At 44.4% G+C, this 22,500-nt stretch overlaps 1 protein-coding gene and 1 long non-coding RNA gene across 2 annotated transcripts in view; one reads left to right on the forward strand and one right to left on the reverse strand.

The window, feature by feature from the left end:
* Positions 1 to 22,500, reverse strand: part of fhl3a (four and a half LIM domains 3a) — an 80,814-nt gene that overhangs the window by 55,842 nt on the left and 2,472 nt on the right. The gene's annotated exons all lie outside the window — the stretch shown is intronic.
* LOC310800207 lies at positions 11,425 to 12,333 on the forward strand. The gene is made up of 3 exons (XR_014553859.1): positions 11,425 to 11,743; positions 11,949 to 12,020; positions 12,200 to 12,333. It is a non-coding gene; the product is annotated as an uncharacterized lncRNA (long non-coding RNA).

Below are 22,500 nucleotides of genomic sequence, written 5' to 3' on the forward strand. Positions count from 1 at the left end.
ACCAGTTGGTACCCGTACAACAGGTTGAGAAGAACCACCGCTTCTTGATACCATTCTGCTCAGAGTCGATTAGTTCTTCTTTACCAGGTCCTTCGCGTGCACTGCCGATACATTCTTTTCAGGCTTTCTCATCCACCCACATTGCCAGATGATTGTATGAGTTTGATCTTGTAGCAACCAGGAGGCCTCGAGCGACTCATGTTCACTAAGTCATAGCAGAAGAACGGGGGAGTGGTAGACTGTCAACATGTATTGACCTAAAACAGATGAGTATTGATATCGCTCGGGCGGGGGGGAAACAATACTCCCGTCGGGGTATACCAGGGGTGCCCAACCAGTCGATCGCGGTCGACTGACCCCAGGTCGATCGTGAGGGGTGTCAAAAATCGATTATTAAAAAACAATAATAATAATAATGAAATAAAATATAATGGAAGTACATGCAGTTGTTTATTTTAATTATAGATCATAATACAATGCAATTCCAAAAGTAGCCACACAGTGAGAAAAAATAAATCATGTATTGGGGGAAAAAAGTGATGCATCGATTGAAGATGCATCGAGATGCATCGATAATCGTAATCGGATCGAATCGTAGCCCTCTGAATCGTAATCGAATCGAATCGTGAGGCCAGTGAAGATTCACAGCCCTAATGTCAAGTGGTTGTGGGACAACGAGAAAGTGTGTGTGAGGTTAGTTACTGCAGGCTGGAGAAACGACGTGTGTGCGTTTGCGATGTCGAAACTGGACTGGTATAGATCTCGGGAGGCCTGGCTACTTGAAAAGTAGATCTTGGGTCAAAAAAAGGTTGCGGGCACCCCTGGGGTATAACGACGGCTCTCCGCGGAATTGTTCCGCGGTTCAATCGAGACTCCAGCAAGTTCAGAACATCCTATTCCTAGTTTCTCGACTTTGCCAGAAGAGAGCTGCAATCCGTCAGCGCCTTATCTCCCACTGTCACACACACACGGGGATCTCTTTATCATGCACCCATGCAAAACACCATTCATCTTCTCCCCCTAATTCATTACCGGGTGATAAAATGCAAAACCCCAGCTCCAGTTGTTAAATGAAGAGACAACAACGTGAGCAGAGGTGCTTGGTAAACACTGATAGCATGGGTTGAATTATGTTGCTTCCTAAGCAGACCTGTCTATCTCTTTCTATATCCCCCCTCTCTCTCTCTCGTCTCGTTCGACCCCATTCTGTTTTCCTCCTGCGCCGCCTCGTTCCTCTATAGGAGCGTTTCTCGGCTTGTAGGATTTGGGTAACGGCGGTCGAACAGAAAACAGACACTAACAAAAAAGACGGCGTGAGGCTAAGTCAAAGGCGCACGGTTTCTCGTCGCGGCTCCGACCGCCTCTTCCATCGATCAAGTGAAAGTAAATGTGTGTCACGCGTGGTGTAAATGAACAAGATGCACGGCTCCACCTTGAGCGGTGAACCGCCGGGATCCACTGGCTACTACAGAGTCGATGTAGGTTCAAATGCTACATGGCACAAACTTGGCGTAAATACAGTATGGCGCCCCCTGTCTAATCGAAACAAGCATGACAATAGACCTTATTCGATTGACGTCACTCACGTACGGGCACGCCCACTGCCGCCATATTGTTGACATAGCGTAGCAGCTTTAAGTGACAGCCTATGTGAGAGCAGCGTTTATAGGAAGCTAGCCGCCGTTAGCGTTACCTGTATTGTTCCAATTGTGTTCGGATGGTGACCTGCGTTACACGCGGCTGTAGTAATGACAGCAATAAAGTCCCCGTGGTTTGTTTCTATCTCTAACGTCCACAGACGTGAAGGGAGCGAGACGGAGGATATGTCAGCAGCACAGGAGATGTGTGGATAGTTGGGAGAGACAGGTGAAACTTTCTGACAGCTCCTCACAGCAAAGTCTGTTCACCTCGTTTTTTTCTTTGTTTATTATTACAGGCATTAACGGCAGCATGCAAACAACAACTCTGTTTTTTTTTATTGCTGTCATCACTATCGCTATTTTGTAATGGAACAGAAACGACAATAAGGCCGTTACTATAGTTGTCAGCTGCAGGACGGTATGTCAACAAAATGGCGCTGTCCGGGGTTAGCGAATAAGGTCTATAGCCCTGTTCGGAATCGGCCCCTATGGCAGAAATAGTTGAATATTTAGTGGGTTCACCTTATTTTTGAATGCCCCGCTGTAAAAATAATTATGGGTACAAGGTCCGGTTTAACGTGACTTGCCACTTCCTAAAACGGTATTCTACTTGATTTGAAAACTCCGCAGGCAAGATGGCCGCCTATACTCCCTTGTACCCTGGCTGAATTTCTAGCCCATGAACTAACATAACTTGGCCAATAAGTATGTAACATACATACCAAATAAAACAAACAGTAATGTCTTTTTTTGATGTAGAATGCAGAGGACATGTAACTGTTTCGTTAAACTCGCGTTCCAGGAATATTGTATTTACTGCGCTGCTCTAAAATAACGTTAGTGGCGCGTGCCTCAGAGAGCCTGTTCATCCTGGAAGCCACTCGCTTTGCGCCAGAACACAATCGATTTGGAGGTGGAACACGCCAGTATTGGCCAACGCCAACGCCAGTGCCCAGAACTGTCAAATCAAATCATCGACAGAGACGCTATGGCCCGCCTCCCAGTATTTTCAGTGTATCAGAGTTAGATAGATAGAGAATGTGATCAATATGTTTATAACACGTAATAAACATAAACAACAAACTAACGCTGGTGATCCGTATGGAAACAGTGTCAATTTGGTCATTCAGTGGCATTTTACTGCCATGTAACATAGCTAGCTAGCCGCTAACATTAGCCACAGTAGGCGGCGATTACACATGATGCAAAGGGATATTTATCAATGAGATTTTTGCCAAGCTGGACCTGACTAGTGATTTGCTCCGTTCGCCCAGACGGGTGTCAAGCTGTCAGCAACAAGGCTGGGAGGATCACACTGGAAGAAAAACCCAGAGGCATCATGGCAGCTAGAAATAAGGTGGATATAGTCCACTATAAAACACCCACGATGCACAGCGATTTCTAGTGAACAGCGAATGTACCAGTGCCCAATTCAGCCTCCCTCTTTTTGAAGCCTATGCGGAAATTGCATTCTTTCAAATGTCCAGTGGGGGGCGCAGTTTGTGTAGCACTCCCCAGGAACATTCATTCAACTCCATGGGAAACGAGCCAACGTCTCTCTCGGTCTATGTCTTTAAATAAACACTTTCCAAATTAGTTTATGGTCTGAAAAAACAATTTCAAGTCTTTTTCATGCTCTCACGTGCTCCGTTTTCTAAATGATAGTCCCATTTCGAGGAAAATTGACGACAAACATCGGATAATAGTGATAATAGTGAGTGAGTGAACCATTCCGAACACGGCTATTGTGTGACCAATGAGCATCATCACGCATGCAGCTGACATGCTGACATAGTAGGTGGGCGGCTGCTCTTTTTCCTACATTCTTAACTTCAGCAATGATTCAACCTGAAACAGTTTCCACTCCGCAGTGTTGAGAAAGCGGGCGATGGGACAGGGCCGGTTCCAGAACAAGATGACTAGGGATGCATCCTAGATAGATTCAAGATTCAAGATTCAAGATTTTTATTGTCACTCCATGGTACAAGTATCACGTGTGAAATTCTTGTGCTGTGGACTCCGTTTACAACATAGTGCAAATAGTACAAATATAACAGGGCATATGGGTGCAAAAACAACAAGAGACACAACAAGCAATAAGGCAGTATAGTGATAAGACACGTCAGAGACAGTGGCATATTCACTGCACATAGGTGCACATGTCGGGTGCATACTTTAGATGTGCTTAAACATTTTACATTCTGCGTATTTGACATACAGGTGCAAATAACATATTCCTTATTAAACACACAATTAAACTCTGTGTTTTAAATTCGGCGTATTTGACATACAGGTGCAAATAGCATATTCCTTATTAAACATACAGTTAAACATTACACATACATAATGGTAGCAGCTACAGTACGGTACAGTGCGGCTACTACACTATTTGTGTATGTTAAGGAGTCTCGTGGCCTGCGGGAAGAAACTGTTCCTCAAGCGATTTGTGCGTGCTTTCGGAACCCTGTATCTTCTCCCTGAGGGTAACAGGGAGAACAGGCTGGAGGAAGGGGTGCACATGCATGGGCCGATTTTACAAAAAATAATGCATTTTACCATCATTTCAAGTAGAATGATACCAGCCAAGCAAGAATATTTCAAGTGTTTCAAGTGCTTTACTGAAATATTTGGACCATATAATGATAATACAATTATCTCAACCTTAAAAGGTTACATATAGGTGCCAAAAAGCCATAAATTCACATCAAAGAACAAAGAAAAACAACAATTATAATTCAAGTTTAAACAGTAAGTGTGCAGCTGCAGCATTTTTTTTTTTTTTTTTAACTTTTCAACTGAGCATGCAGACAATTAAAATAAGGGTGCAATGCGTGCTTTTGCACCCCCGTAGAACCGGGCCTGCGATGGGATGAGGTATGGGGGTAGGGATGAGGTATGGGGGTAGGGATGAGGTATGGGGGTAGGGATGAGGTATGGGGGTGGGAACGAGGTATGGGGGTCGCTGAGGGGGGCTTGAATACTTCCACGGTGAAGTCATGGTGCTAGTGTCATTGGGCCCGATGCTGTGTGCGCTTTGCTCACCGTCTGGCCCCCATTTTCACCCATTGATCTCATTTCCACTGCCAGCACTGGATGTGGTTCTGTTTGAAGCTGGAAGTTTTAGGTCCATTAAAGCACCAACCCAATTGCTAACGTATGGTGGACCTTAGCAGAAGTAAGGAACAAACAACTCAGTGATGTTTGCCAGACTCTTGTGAGGAATGGGTGCTGCAAATGTGTAGAAAATACAGTTTTCTGTTGAGTTCAGTGAGGTTTGAGAGTCTATCTGCCATGATGCCACTTCTCTTCTTCTACTTCTCTTCTTCTTCCCTAAGCACAATAGCAGAGGAACAGGAGGACTAAGGCCATGTTCAGACTAGGAGGCCAAATCTGATTTGTGAACTTTAGTGACCTATTAATGACTTTATCCAGATTGGTTTTATGAGTCTGGACGCTCCAAGTCTGATTTGTGTCACTTGTCCCAAACCACATATGGAGGTAGTTTCCAATCTGCTTTCGACTGATGTGACTTGAGTGCGGACGCGCAGATCCACCAAATCTGATTTGAACGTCACTCGCAACTCATCATCAAAATGCTTCTGCGCAGGAAAACCACGTCACCAACGTACGTATTTACTGACTAGGGATGGGGGAGAGTACTCGGTTACTCGAGTACTCGTTTGTAACGAGAGTACTCGAGTACCATTTCCGCTGTCCGGGTACTCGCCCCACCCCCCTCCCCTATAAAAATGGCCGATCTAACGTTAACAGCGTCTGGCGAATCGCCAGCAACACAGACGTCCATGTATATTAACGCAATCTATATTCAGCAGATGTAAAATAAACAAGATTTGATTGCAGTTGTTTTCCGTTCATGGCCAATTTATATATAGATGTGCAAGCAAAGATGTTAACGTTAGATGTTTTTTACTCGGACGGACCACTTTGACTAACGGACCCCTGACAGTAACTTTGTTTACCATAGCCAAACGTTCCGTGTTTCACCACGGGCGGGGACCATCACTCGGATGTTGTTGGTGGTTTTTGCGGTTAACGTTAGCGAACATTATTACTGTTTGCAGTTATCATGTTTGCAGTTATCACTTTTTGGCAGAACACCAGAGTTTTTAATAAGTGGATTTACTTAACAGTGATCAAGAAGCAGTATGGAATGATTACCGACATGTATTGGGAATTACTTTTACTGAGGTAGGCTAACGGCTAACACCGGATCACCTTATCACAGTCAATCTGTAAAAACTAAAAAGTGCACCAGGCAGCGCTTTTTCCATGCAAAATTGGTAATGTGTGTGAAGTTGCTGTGAACAGCCCCATACAAAGCAGATCACCCCTGCTCTCATCACAGGCATGTGTGTGTGTCGTTCCCCCGGGGGAGGGGGAGGGGGGGGGGGGGAGTACTCGAGTACTCTTTCATAACAGAAGGAGAGTACTCGAGTATTTAAATCCCTTACAATGCCCATCCCTATTACTGACGCTCACGTCGTTACCATAGCAACCCATGCAGATAGGCTGTTTAGGTCTGGACACACAGATCCGACTTGAGAATCAGATTTGTGGCAGTGCGGACACACTCCCAAATCAGATTTGGGAAACCAATCAATGATGATTAATGACTATCAGCAAATCAGATTTGCCTGTTATGTGAACATGGCCTAACTGTACACAGCAGCTCCTAACACTCAAACAACATAAATATACCACACTATTGGGCGTTCACACCGAGGCCATTTTCACAAATTCACGTGACAAGATTACATCCAAGTAAAGATCCAAGCAAAGGAATAACAGCTGTTCCGATTTGAGTTGGTCCTGTAGTTGTAAATGGGGGTATTTATTTCATGGTTGGGTGGATCAGGTGACATTAGGGCTGGGCGATATGACGATATATTTCGTCTGGACGATAGAAATGTATTTCGTTTAATATGAAGCTCTATCGTTTATATCGTTGTGTTACAAATCACACTCTTTACAGCAATATTGTCCGTCATTTGGATGACGCTGTGCTTTCTTCATTCTGTTTTCTTTTTTACTCACGTCCACAGTCCACACACGCACCAGACTGTGTCAACAAGCCCCTTGCGTCCCTTTATACATGTAAGTGGCACAAATCAGCCGTGTGTAGGCTAAAGAGCAGGGAGATGTTACCTCCACTCCGTCCGCCTAGCCTACCCAGGCATTTGCGCTGTGTTAAGTCCGCGTTTGATCCATATTTGCGTGTGTCCTCCTAACGTTAAACCTGGCAAAACATCTCCTCTCATCATCCCAAGGAAATCCCTTGAGGAGCCGTCAACAAAACGTCTATCGTTAGCTTTAGCTTATAGCTTTCCCTGGGGTTAAGAGTTGTGTTGGATAACCGTGAAATCCCGGAGTGGAGTGTTTTTGTTGCGTGAACTGAACTGGTAACATGGAAATCCCGAAGTAGAGCATTTTTGTTCCTTTATAAACAAACTGAGAGAACTGGACTGAACTCTAGGCTAAATAACTTTTATTCTACCCGTTTTGCTCTAATGTAATCTTTGAAAATCGAACTGCTGGTGTGGTTCAGTTTGTGTTTCATTCTACTGCCCTGCAACTAATTATTATTATTTGTGTTGTAAAGAATAGCCATGCTTATCTGTATTCTGAATGCATGTATCCTTGGTGAGGTTTGACAACATTTTAACTGGTTTAACTGCTACATAAATAAATGTGGTCATTTTATATCAACTATAAATTGAATTGACAGAAAATATGCTATATCGTGATGTATATCGTTATCGGGATATGAAATAACCTATATCGGGATATGAGATTTTGGTAATATCGCCCAGCCCTAGGTGACATCATACTTCTATCCTGATGATGTCATATCCCTTACAGTTACAGTATGTCTTCTTCAATGAAGTCACACAAGAGTGACACGTTGTTTCGATTGACTGTAAATGCTCTGATCTCCTTCTGGATTGAGTTATGTCTGAGAGTACAAACAAACCTCCAGAACTCACTATGATCTGATCCCTATGATCTGATCACTATGATCTGATCACTATGATCTGTTGGTTGTGAACATTGGGTCAAACAAAGCAACGTCTCTGTCTAATGATCCTGCCTCGTCACTCCTCTCTCTCCATCTCATCCCTCCATCCTCCCTCGTCACTCCTACTGAGGAAGAAGCCAAGAAATCTCTCCTTGGCTCTCTGGGTTACTCGTCCCTGTCTTAAATCACTGTCGTTTTCTCGTGGAGGAGCTGGCCTCCTTTTATAGCCACACCAAGAAGGACACTTTCTCCCGTTTATAGCTCCTCCAAGAGGCACCATATGAGGGCCGGCCAGCGTCCCAGCGTGAAGATGGGAGAACGCAGGGAGAGAGGAGGCCAAGAACCATCCTGTCCATCCATGGCAAGGTGGAACACTGACCTTCTGTCCTGACATCCTTACACCATCATCAGTGCCAATTTGTGCCTCAAATGCTGCCAGGTACACTCTTCTCTGTGTACTTTGTGGAGGGGCGACTGTCATATACGCTTGGATTGATGGTCCTCTGCAACTGAACATAAGTCTACGCCTCAGCGCATGTGGCAAGCCTGGCCTGTCTCAGCCTGTCTCCTTTGAGGAGACTATTGTCTCCTCGCCGGAGAGCCGTGGAGAAGAGAGTCAGAGGTTGAGAGACAGCGCGTGTGTGTGTTATATAGAGAGGAGAAGATACACAGAGAGAGATGGGGGGGTTTGAGATTCCCGATAAGGAGGCGCATTCTTGATCGCACACCAGTTTCATCACGCTGAGCCACTGTTTACTTTAAGGGGGGGATGCTCTCGCCAACACAGCTGCACTCCAAATAAACACCCGTATATTCTTCATCAGAGGAGAAACGACATATCTAATCTGAACAAGTAAATTACATAATCTAATCTGAACAAGTTAACAGCTTTTGCATGGAGTTCCAGCCCAGTCATGTCCTTCTGCTGGGCTCATCCTGGGAAGTCCATTGCGCAAAAGGCGGAGGAAAGAATCGACACAAAAGAATGCACATTTGTATTAACAAACGCACGCACGCGTGCACGCACGCTAGGGCTGTGAATCTTCACTGGCCTCACGATTCGATTCGATTACGATTCAGAGGGCTACGATTCGATTCGATTACGATTATCGATGCATCTCGATGCATCGTCAATCGATGCATCACTTTTTTTTCACCCAATACATGATTTATTTTTTCTCACCCTCTTTTTTCTCACTGTGTGGCTACTTTTAAAATAAAAGTGCATTTGGAATTGCATTGTATTATGATCCACATAAACAACTGCATGTACTTCCATTATATTTCATTCGATTATTAAAGAAAAAATAAATAATAATAATAATAATAATCGATTTTTGACATTTGTGAATCGATGCAGAATCGTGCACGTCCGCATCGCGATGCATCTTATAATCGATTATTTTTGACACCCCTAACGCACGTACGCACGCACGCGCGCGGGCACACACACACACACACACACACACACACACACGCACACACGCACTTATGACTACACTTCATGGGCCCCATGATGTCACAGTTATTTGGGTTCATTGGTTGCAGATGTGGAGGCCCGAGCTCATTAAGTGTTTGGGGAAGTCAATCAGCAGTAATGCACTGTGGAGCTGGAGCGCGGTGAGCAAACCAGGTGACTATGAACCATATAAAGACACACAAGTAGCGCAGCAGCAGTCGGGGGTGAGAAGCTGCTGAAAGTGGCGCTGTGGAGCAAACAACATGCACAGTGCCAAACGCTCAATTGCCTCTCTCAGTATATCTGTTATTATGAGAGAGTCCTGCAAGCAATGCTGTGGAGAAATACCTTGCTAACAGCCCCACTCTCTCCCTGGGGTTTTGCAGCAGTGTTGTGAAAAGGTGGCACTTTGAGCCCCGGGCGTTGTTGCCTTGTTTGAGGCCTGCTGTGTATCAGTGTGGTTAAAGACTGCATGATGCCACATGGCCTTAAAGTGTTATTGTCCAATTAAGACCGTGTGCGAGCAGGATGACGAAGCTGCTACTCCCGTACCAAACAGTAGGGGTGGGAATCACCAGATGCCCACGATACGATACTAAAACGATACTTGAGTCACGATACGATAGTATTGCGATACTGCGATATCGCCGATATTGCGATATATTGAATATTGTGATATATTGAATATTGCAATATATTGAATATTGCGATATATTCAATATTGCGATATTTCGATATATTGTCACTCCTAACTCGTTTTCCTACCTTTTCCCTAGACCTCACCGGAAGTAAAACATGCAGTGTTTTTTTGTTTTGTTTTGTTTTTGCCCCACATGTAGGCTACATTATTAAGCTTCTCTGGACTCAATACGCCACTGCAGGCACAGACTGCAACATCGGGCGCTTCGGGCAGATGCCTGGTGGCCTGGCATGGCATGGCCTGCAATTATTATTATTTATTTTTTTTATATCGATACTTGGCGTCCAAATATCGATACAATATCGTCAGGCAAAATATTGCGATACTATGGTGTATCGATTTTTTGCCCCACCCCTACAAAACAGCCACTCAGTCAACTGCACGCAGGCGGATGACTACCGTATTTCCTCTATTAGTGGCCTCTATTCCATTACTGGCCTCTGCTCTAATATAGGACGGGGGCACGGCCTGCACGGACAAATAAAGGCCCCTCCCTCAATACAGGCCGGGTAAAAAAAAACAAAAAACGAAGGAGCAAAAACTACGGTGAATACGGTACTGTAAATTTCCCATAACACAACGCATCTACCGTGTGACGTAACGGAACGTAACGCAGAGACCAAACGAACCAGACGAAAGTTTGACGTTAAGTTTAAAGAGAGCGTTGTGCAATATGCAGCGGAACATTTGGTACAGTGTGATGTGGAATCAGCCCTTCAAGCAGAGCCTGCACGATGCCTACGACGAGTGGATAGCTGGGGACGCAGATAAGCAGTACACAGCTGGAGGTGGAAACCTAAAAGCGCCTGCTCGACGCCTGCTTGTGGACTGGGTGATCGCCGCCTGGGACAAGCTGGACAAGGATCTGATCAAAAAGTCCTTCCAAGTTTGTGGACAGTCTGTGAAAACTGACGGGAGTCAAGACAACCTCATCCACTGCTTCAAGCAGGGACAGCCCTGCGCCGCTGAGGCTCTCGCCCAGCTGCGTTAGCGGGACCAGGAGAACAGACAGGCAGCCGATATGAGGAAGATGAAGAGGAACTGGTCAACAATGAACTTGTTGTTCTGAATGATGAGGATGCGGAGGATACCGACATACTAGATGAGGAGGAGGAGGATACTGAGTGAGTGAGTGACCACCAATATTTATTTGTGTTGTTTGGTTTTATGCAATATTTTGCAATAAAAGTCATGAAAATAAAGGAGTATGTCCATGAGAGTTTAATATTAAGAAATAAAGGCCTCACTCGAATACAGGCCTCTGCTCTAATATAGGACGGGGGCTCTCTGCGGCTCAGTAAATAAAGGCCCCGGTTACTATTAGAGGAAATACGGTATGTTAAATGACTGTAGGGCTTACTCAGAATTAGGGATGGGTACCGAACTCGGTACTTTTACAGGCACCGACCGAAATACGTCGGTACTGCCCCGTACCAGTTCACATATAAACGAACGGTACCAAATTTCGGTACTTGAACGCAACTGAGTAATAGAAAGAGAGTGGGTAAAATAGAAATTCCGACGGAACCTTAAGGCAACACGGGAGAGCGCGTTACGTCAATACGTCACTCTACCTGAAGATCCTGAAAGCAAAACAGGGCCAGCCGAAAGCTGTGGCTACACTTTACCAAGATAGACTCAGACAACACTGGTTGCAACATTTGTGATGTGAATTGCAAAGCTGACTAGGGAAACACCTCAAACTTGAGGAAGCATGGTCAAACACAAGATGTATTTAGCTAAATGCTGAAGACTGTAACGTGTTAGATAACCTGAGTGAATGAAGCAGACACCGCACGGCAGCTAACGTTAGCCACCTCCTCAGCTCGTCAGCTGTAACGTTAGCTGAAGTCTTGCAGGAGGATGATGACGGAACTTGAGAGAGGCATCGACTTCTACAACATCAGGTAACGTTATTTAATTTGCTAGCGTTAGCTGGATAAGTTGTTTCACTGCCGTTGTGGTTGTTAGATAACAGGGCTTTTCACTGTCTTCTTGGCTGAGTTAGCTTTATAGCTTAGCGTTGTTAACGTTCTATAATAATTATCATCAGCTCGTATCACCGACCGTGAGACGTGTTATTTAACGTTGCACTCTTGCTTTCATTGCTAGGTAACCATGTGCCAGTGACAGCCGCACAGGAGGACACGATTCACCCTCTTCTCAGCGGTGGATATGGTTCAGGTAAATTATTATTTTGCATAATGACGAGTGATAATGGGTGTGTTATTCATAGTGTAGCCTAAGCTATGTTACTAACAATCAATTGTCATTTCTATTAAGATGTGCATAGCACTGACACTTCTTTCTATTGATAACACAAATAATGCTTGATGAATCACGATGCCTTTTTTTATTTTCAGATACCACTCAATAAACAGAAGAAACTTTCAGCACTTGGGGAGCTCTTTGAAGATGAAGACCAGGCCCTGCTGGAAGCTGTGTTGGACATCAAGTACTATTTCCCCAACCCCACTAAACTAACCTTGCTGCTACAACTCTTGGTTTGGGAGGGGAGAGGTAGGGAGGTATTGTAGGGAGGAGTTTTATTTTGTCTGGTGCTAAATAAATAATGTGCTAAATAAAGAACAATGTTGAAATTGAGAAGTTTGGACTTTTTTTTTTTTTTACAACTGTAATTTTTTTGTTAATAGAGTGTGTAAAGTACCGAAAATGGTACCGTTTTGGGTACCGTACCGAATTCCAGGTACCGGTACCGTACCGGTATCGGTTCAAATGTGAACGGTACCCATCCCTACTCAGAATAGACTTACCTCATGGTTATTATCACTAGTCCTAATTCAGACTTCAGTCAGTCCGCCCCAAAGATTTAGCATTAAAAACCTCCAACGGAATCTAGAATCAAATATAACAACCGTCTCCATGGCTTTTACTTTGTGAAAGTTTTGCTTCTCCAAATTAGCAATTGAATGCGGTAGCAATTGTGACAGAAGCCATGGTAACTGTGGGTCAGTGGACCGGTAGTCTCTCAAGGCCAGCTGTAGATGCTATCTACATCTGGAGCACAACTCTCAACGCGTGGTTAACGCCCGGCCCGCCCCCTAAGACAAAAAAAAAAGGAAGCGTGATAGACATATGAATTGACCAACCACGGACCTCGTGGGCGGTGCATTTTTTGGTCTTGGCTTCTCTCTTCACGTGCTTCACGGCGTTCCACTGGACGTGTTTCCTTGCCGGACTGAAATACGGGAGGCACGCTGTATGACGCAGTGTATGACGCGGTGTAGGGATGTTCATTTTGAACAATTTACATAATCGAAAATCTGGAAAATTAACGATCAATTATCGATTATCGATAGCGTAATAATAATAATAATAATAATTATATATATATATATATATATATATATATATATATATATATATATATATATATATTTTTTTTTTTTTTTTTTTTTTTTTTTTTTACTCTGGTCTGGTAATAACGTTGCGCGTTCTCGGGCCAGCTATAATGGCGATGCCGCTGTGTAGTAAGAATATCAGACACTAGCGCTGTGGCCAGGTAAACAAACATGTTACATGTCAGGTTACATGATGTAAGGCAATCGGCGTCTTCCAGCTTAGCTGACAGCACAAGAGTCAAATCAACAGGCCTGAGCCTCACTGAGGTCCGCAGACCGCTGGGTGCGTTTGTTTGTGTCTCCGGCGCATGCCGGTGTGAATTCCCCATGTTTAAAACAGTTTTGTTGGCACAAAGGCCCGTGCCCAGCCAGAAAACTAGAGAATATATGAAGCTCCACCTCACGTTAGTTGGCTGTGCAATGGAGTGGGGCGAGGAGGAACGAATTCCACCCAAACCTAGTCCGCAAAAATATATATATATATATATATATATAATAACAATAATCGATCAAAATTCCACATGATCGATTCAATTCCTTAACGATCAATTATCGATTTTCGATAATTGATGAACATCCCTAACGCGGTGTATGGCACGGTGTATGACGTCACAGCCCAGCCAACCAGATTTCGCTTCCAACATCTGCCCGGAGCACCCTGGAAGTCTCTTGTGATTCAGACACTAGTGGAGTGGACCAGCGATGCCCTCAATCAGACGCTACCCAGAAAGAGACCAAACGATCGTTCCATAACACTCTCTTTGCCTGCCTGAGTGGAAGATGTGGTGTCACAGCGTCAAGTCTTGGGCTCATACTCTCTCATCTCTCTTAGCACCGTAACACAGTGGTTCTCAAATGGGGGTCCGTGGCACTTTGCCAGGGGGTCCGCGAAAAGTTTTCAGGAACATAAAAATAAAAACCTTTTTTGTTGTTGCAACAGCTTCATAATTCAACGAAAATATCGTATGCTTTAAATCTTAAAATGGTTCATGGATTACATTCTAATCGGGCAAACATATCAATTTTAATAGTCAAGCACGTTACCGTGGAAACAATTAAGCGTATAGCCCAAAATCACAAATCAGAATGAGAGGGGGTCCCCGGGTATATTTTCTACCTTGGCTGAAAAACATTTGAGAAGCTCTGCTGTAACAGGCTGAAATTATACACCCCCGTGTGTACTGGAGGAACCTCTCCATCCCCCCACAGTCTTCTCCTCAAGTGCCTCTGCTGTTAACCATAGGTTCTCCTATGATTGAGCCATTGGCCACACGCCCCACATAACCATTACTTTATATGTGAATTCATAATACACATCACATTACCAGTGGTATAAAAACCACTAGCAATTTGTCTGCATTGCAGACTTACAATTTCTCCTCCTCTCTCTGTGTGCTGCTGCCTGATGGGACTTGCGCCGTCCGTTGCTTTTGGAGGCCTGTTCGTTCGCCCGACTAAATATACTCAGCTGTCATCCCTATTTATGGGCCTCCGTTTCCTCAGCGTGCAGCTTACCTGACGTGAGATGTGTTACGGCGGGCGCCGACGTATTGAGCAAACTGTCATGTTGTGCAACCGCAGAGAAAGATCTCGACACGTTTGGGCAAAGGAGAGGAGTCATCGTGTACCCAGGGACAAGTCGAGATTGCGTTATATACCCAGAACGAACTGTGGCAGGTTTAGTCACCTGACGGAGGCGGCTGCTGCGTGTCTTTGCCAGTGTTGGGCAAGTTACTTTCAAAATGTAATATACTACATATTACTAGTTACTTTCATTTGAAAGTAATACGCTACTTTACAATAGTACTGTCTGTGTAGAGTAACTCATTAGTTATTACACTACTTTTGCATTACTTTCACCAAAATAACTACAGTAGTAGCAGAATGACATCGGCGCCCCGGAACACCCCAAAAAAGAATTTAAACCGTCTTGAAGTCAGTGCAAACCATCCAAAATTCGAAATGTTATCCTTTTCCTTTGTTATTGTCATCTATAGTTGTAATTTGCATAAAAACACACAGTTTGATTAGGAAATGATTTAAATATGGGCTTTGATTTTTTTTTAAAGTAACTCAATTTGTAACTTGAGTTACTTGACAAAGTAACTGGTATAATATTACTGAAATCCTATAAGTAATAAGTTATATTTCTGAGTTACTGCTAAAAGTAATATATTACATGTAATATGTTACTTTTGTAATGAGTTACCCCAACACTGGTCTTTGCATCATAGCATTCCTTTCATCAAATTGTATCGACTGCACGTACTGATACATACGCTGTGGTTGGATGGACTGTGCCCTTCTCCTCCTGGCTCGCCCTGTTAAGAAGGCGAGGTAGAAACAGTCACAGCTGAGTCACACTTATACACTCAGCAGAAGTGCAGAACATGACACATGAGAGGTGATGACGAGGTGGTGACTGGACAGGAACCCGCGCGCACCCAAACAACATCTGTTTCACGTGGGAACCATTGGTAAGGTTAAGGTAGGACATAGGGGTGGGAATCACCAGATGCCCACGATACGATACTAAAACGATACTTGAGTCACGATACGATAGTATTGCGATATCGCCGATATTGCGATATATTGAATATTGCGATATTTCGATATATTGTCACTCCTAACTCGTTTTCCTACCTTTTCCTTGACCTCACCCGGAAGTAAAACATGCAGTGTTTTTTTGTTTTGTTTTGTTTTTGCCCCACACGTAGGCTACATTATTAAGCTTCTCTGGACTCAATACGCCACTGCAGGCGCGGACTGCACCATCCGGCGCTTCGGGGCCGATGCCCGGTGGCCTGGCATGGCATGGCCTGCAATTTTTTTTTTTTTTTTTTTTATATCGATACTTGGCATCCAAATATCGATACAATATCGTCAGGCAAAATATCGCGATACTATGGTGTATCGATTTTTTTGCCCCACCCCTATTCAGCAGCATGTATCAAATACATAGCCTTGTAATAAACACGTCATTAATTGCTATTCAACGCTTGAGGGAGGCGGAAAAGTCGGGTGTATCGATAAAATGAAAATGCGAAACGTGCGTAGGAAACAGTTTAAGTGATATTCCGTTGTCTCTCCATTCAAAAACAACACAGTTTGCCTTGATCACTGCAAAACATGACATGCCGTGTGTAGCCTCCACACAATATATATAACGTGGATTATAATGTTAGTTTGCCGAGTCGCACCTGGTAATCCAGAAATGGCGTTATGGTACCTTTGTCTACTTGTAGATCATCAAGAAACTTTAAATGAATAACGTTAGATGTGTTTAACAGAGCTGTATATCGGGTCTAGCAGCTGATCAGCAGCAGCTCAGACAGCCTCAAACACCAGGTGATTGACAGCTCTATAATTCGCAGAAATAGCAGTGGATGGAAACGCGCATTGTTTCGCATTTTATTTTGCCGACTTTCTGGAAATTCGATTAAAAGTTGCGATACATGGATGGAAACCCAGCTAGAGAGAGAGAGAGAGAGAGAGAGAGAGAGAGAGAGAGAGAGAGAGAGAGAGAGAGAGAGAGAGAGAGAGAGACAGACAGGATGACTGAGTTGTGAGGGGGGCATACTACAGTATGACCTCCCACAGGGGATCACCCGTCCCAATAACAGCCCAGCACCTGGCCGTCCCCCTGCAGGAGACCTGAGGTCAACTTCCCCCCATTCAGGGAATGCAGACGACACACTGCTGCTGCCGGACACGCGCCCCCTGCAGGAGACGTGAGGTCACTGACACACTGCTGCTGCTGCCGGCCACGCGTCCCCTACAGGAGATCTGAGGTCACTGACACACTGCTGCTGCTGCCGGCCACGCACCCCCTGCAGGAGACGTGAGGTCACTGACACACTGCTGCTGCTGCCGGCCACGCGCCCCCTGCAGGAGACCTGAGGTAACTGAAACACTGCTGCTGCTGCTGCCGGCCACGCGCCCCCTGCAGGAGACCTGAGGTCACTGACACACTGCTGCTGCTGCTGCCGGCCACGCGCCCCCTACAGGAGACGTGAGGTCACTGACACACTGCTGCTGCTGCTGCCGGCCACGCGCCCCCTACAGGAGACGTGAGGTCACTGACACCCTGCTGCTGCTGCTGCCGGCCACGCGCCCCCTGCAGGAGACCTGAGGTCACTGACACACTGCTGCTGCTGCCGGCCACGCGCCCCCTGCAGGAGACGTGAGGTCACTGACACACTGCTGCTGCCGGCCACGCGCCCCCTACAGGAGACGTGAGGTCACTGACACACTGCTGCTGCTGCCGGCCGCGCGCCCCCTGCAGGAGACCCGAGGTCACTGACACACTGCTGCTGCTGCCGGACACGCGCCCCCTGCAGGAGATCTGAGGTCACTGACACACTGCTGCTGCTGCCGGCCACGCGCCCCCTCAGCCTGCAGGAGGAGGTGGCTGGCTGGCTACCAAGCAAGCATAGCTGGAAGGGCATGGGTGCAGCCTAAACGCATAGGATGCCTTAAAATATAATAATAATCACATTTAAAATATCTCAAATAAGAGAAATGTATGACCGGGCAACGAAGCAGCAGAGTTGTACCGGAAATAGGCTATGTTCACAATGAAGCGGAAAGTATCCCAGTTATTCCCAGATGATTCTGTGCAAACAAAGCATCTGGCAGAGAGTCAGGTTAGGGGAGATGGAAACTCTAAAAAAGACACATCCTGTAACCAAGATGTGTTCCGAACAAGAGGAGAAGCAAAGCTGCAAAAGTGGATGTGTGACATCTGTTGTTATTGTTGTCTGCACATGTTGACATCACTGCCGGTTCAGATATGGGTTAGATCCCAGAATAAATATGAACTGTCATCCGTCAAACATCAGACATGAGCAACTCGGGACACCTCAGACAGAAGCTGACAGAAGATATATAGATAGCGGAAAACAATACAAACTACTGCGCGGTGTCGTCCGAAATAGCACCGCGAGTAGAAACGGCTGTGGAACGCTCCTCCTGACACAACATCTAAATTCTGCTCCCTTAACCACCTGCAAACACTTGACCGCCTCCATAATTATCGTTGGCCTGGTTTCAGAAGATGCCAACCCTCTAAAAACACCACCCGGCCACCACAGCCAGTCCGACTCAGTTAGTGCCCTGGCACTCGAGCGCGAGCGGCACAGCATGCAGGGCTATAACCTTTTGGAAAACAGTGAAACCTCGAAAGAATGTGAGCGTGGTCGAGAGCGAGCTGGAGCTGCTGTGTTGCTTCAGAGAGAGAGAGGGAGAGAGAGGGGGCAAAAGCAAACAAATACATGATATAGCTGCATGGCTGCTCACCATGGGCTCGGTCAAAAGACTACATTTCCCACATGCTAAATAAGACGGAGTGACTGGCTTTGGGCCTGCTAGCTAGGGGGACTGTTTCTGTTTGTTACTGTGACAAACACAACCCGGGTTGCCTGACCCGGGTTGGCGACTAGGGCTGTGAATCTTCACTGGCCTCACGATTCGATCCGATTACGATTCAGAGGGCTACGATTCGATTCGATTACGATTATCGATGCATCTCGATGCATCTTAAATCGATGCATCACTCTTTTTTCCCCCAATACATGATTTATTTTTTCTCACTTTCTTTTTTCTCACTGTGTGGCTACTTTTAAAATAAAAGTGCATTTGGAATTGCATTGTATTATGATCCATAATTAAAATAAACAATGGCATGTACTTAAATATAATAATAATTAATTATATTTTATTTGATTATAAAAATAATAATAATAATAATAATAATTAAATAATCGATAATTTTTGACATTTGTGAATCGATGCAGAATCGTGCACGTCCACATCGTGATGCATCTTATAATCGATTGTTTTTTTACACCCCTATTGGCGACCCACCTCGGGAGGCGGGTCGGACGACCCACGGTTCATCACAGTGTGAATGGCAGCACCCAGGTTGCTATTCATTATGCTATTGCTAATATAGCCTATTATGCTAATCGTTATGCATCCCTCCCGGGTTGTGACCCAGGTCTGAATTGTCGTGACCAGAGATTAACCCCGTGTTGCCTGACTTTGTGTGAACTGACAAAAGGAGGGGTTGATTTTGACCATGGGTCAAGTAACGCTGGTCCGGACTGTTGGTATGAAAGTGGCATCATGCTGATGTCAATGTCTATTTGATCAGCAGCTATAATAAGAACTGAGGCTTTCTAGGGTCAACCATTTTCAATTCAATCTTTCATTTGAATTCAATTGAACAAATCAAAGCTAATTGAATCTTAAATCATGCTAATTTGTTAAATTGAACCTCTTTTTTAGTGTTAAAGATGAGTGTGTCTGGAGCGTTAAAGATCAAATCCACACTATGTGGAATTAGATTTACCGTAGTTCCAATTATAGGACTCACACACCTGTGAGTTGAATGGTATTATCAGCAGCATAGATTTGTCATTATGTTTTCAAATTGAAATATGATACTTTATGAAATCGTAGTACTAGGAAGCTGAATAAATTGCTCTCATTTATGCCGTATTCTATTTGTGCATTTGAGTGGCAAGTCGAGTGTTATCTATAGAGGCCATGCAAATCCCCTCCCACTGGAACAACACAAAACATGGCATGGACTTCTGTTACTCCGTGCTTCATCTGTCTGTCCATGTATTCAGTATAGTAACATTCTCTAAAACAACAAGTTATAAAGTTGCCCGAAAACGTGTTGATTTTTGATCCGATTTTCTCTTTAAGCGACGCTTCTGATCTTCTTTCCCACTGTTCCCTCACTCTCCATGTGTAGCCTCATGCATAAGGCCATGTTCACATTACAGGCAAATCTGATTTGCCGATAAAGTCATGAATCATCATTACCTTGATTGGTTTCCCAAATCTGATTTGGGAGTGTGTCCGCACTGCAACAAATCTGATTCTCAAGTCGGATCTGTGTGTCCAGACGTAAACAGCCTATCTGCATGGGTTGCTATGGTAACGACGTGGGCGTCAGTAAATACGTACGTTGGTGACGTGGTTTTCCTGCGCAGAAGCATTTGATGACGAGTTGCGAGTGACGTTCAAATCAGATTTGGTGGATCTGCGCGTCCGCACTGAAGTCACATCAGTCGAAAGCAGATTGGAAACTACCTCCATATGTGGTTTGGGACAAGTGACACAAATCAGACTTGGAGCGTCCAGACTCATAAAACCAATCTGGATAAAGTCATTAATAGGTCACTAAAGTTCACAAATCAGATTTGGCCTCCTAGTCTGAACATGGCCTTAAGACAGAAGCGCCAGCCATGCAACAGGTGAAACAGCCAATGATAGCGCTGAATGTGCTGTGTCACGGAAGCCCGGGGTCGTACTGTGCAGTGACTAAACCTCACGGAAATGGGAAGTGGGATCTCTGTCATTAGGAGATGCTCATCTTTTTTAACACCCAAAGCCACTAAACGTGTTACTCAAGAGTTAATTCTGTCAAATCTGGACTAACTGTCCGGCAATCTGGTCCAATGCCACAGTTGATATGATTAGGAAAGTACAAATGATACAAAACAGAGCTGCACGCATTGTACAGAACAAATGTTGTAACAATGCATACAAGTCTTAACTGGTTATTTGTAAAAGATAGATTGCTTTACTCACTGCAGGTCTTTATTAAAAATATTTCTGTGACAAAAACTCCAGGCGTTCTGTATCAAAATCCATCCTTCAGTAAGGACAAACATAATCACATCACTAGACATGCTACTGTGGGTAACTTCACTCTTCCTAAAGTAAGAACAAATGCTATGAAACGAAGGGTCATGTATAGAGGTATGTTCGAATGGAACCTGCTCCCCAGAGACATCTCTAAGGAGAATGCTAAAACAAAATTTAAATTGTTACTGAAACAACATCTCAAATCTTAAACTAAATGTATAATGTGTTTATGGAAAAAGATAGACTGAAACTGGTGTTATGTTCAAAACTGTCATGTAATGTGAATCTTTCAGTCTCTACACGGGCTGTGCACTGAACTGTTATTGTGCACTGATATTCTATGTTTCATAACATATACCTTATATGTTATGTATTGCACTACTTAAAGCAGGACTAAACCCCAAAACACTTTTTTTCAGCTTTTAACCAATATATATGACTTTGGGGGTGGTGTGTGAAGAATTCTGGTCAAAATTTCCACATTTGAGACCAAACTGTTACCATTGTACCATTTGTATCATTTTCAGCAGCATAAGCGCCCTCTATGGGTTGAACACTGCTTTTTTTTGTGCCCTCAAATGAATGGGATATTTGGTACATCGTGACGTCACGGTGGGGTTAGCACGCGCCCCACTCATGTGAAAAATTGTTTTTTTCCCCATTGATTATTACTGTAGTTCACGCGGCGCGAGCCCTTTAAGAGCAATGCATCCATGGGTAATGCCTACTGTGGCTAATATTAGCCGCTAGTTAGTTATGTTATATGGCAGTAAAACGACACTGAATGACCAAATTGATATAACTTTTAACCATTTCGAGTAACACTGTTTCCATACGGATCACCAGTGTTAGTTTGTTGCTTATAACGTGGCTATATTCATAACGTTTTCTATCTCGGATGCGTTATTTCGAATCCCACATAGGTTACGCTGGCGCAAAGCGTGTGGGTTTCAGGACGAAACAGTCTCGAGCCACTAACGTCATCTTTAGAGCACAATATTCCTGGAATGCAAGTTTAACGAAACAGTTACATGTCCTCTGCATTCTACATCAAATTAAGATATTACGGGTTGTTTTATTTTGTATGTTACATACTTATTGGCCAAGATATGTTAGTTTATGGGGGAGGAATTCTGCCAGCTAAAGGAGGGAGTATAGGCGGCCATCTTGCCTGCAGAGTTTTCAAATCAAGTAGAATACCGTTTTAAAAGAAATCTGGGGGGTTTAGTCCTGCTTTAAGTTACTGTACTTTTACTATTTTGTGTATTTGTATTTGATGTATTACTGTACTTGCTATGTGATCGGACCCCAGGAAAGAATAGCCGTAGCATCCTGCTGTGGCTAATGGGGATCCTAATAAACTAAACTAAACTAAACTCCACGACACCTTGAGTGAGACGCTCTAGTGACAGATGCTAGCGCCTGTGGGTTTTAGCCTCCTTACTAGAGTGCCCGCCTCCCATGCTCTAGGTTCCCGGTTCGATCCCCAGCTGCGGAAGGCGTGACTACACACACTGCGGTTACATTGGTTCCATGACCGTAGTAAATAAGTACGATGCGAGTTATCTAAGCTATGTAGCTAATACACAAAAATAAAAAGAACTCAAACCATATAAAATCATCTTTCTATGGGGGAATAA

Source organism: Poromitra crassiceps (genome assembly GCF_964638095.1).
Source record: "Poromitra crassiceps genome assembly, chromosome: 29".
NCBI lineage: Eukaryota > Metazoa > Chordata > Actinopteri > Beryciformes > Melamphaidae > Poromitra > Poromitra crassiceps.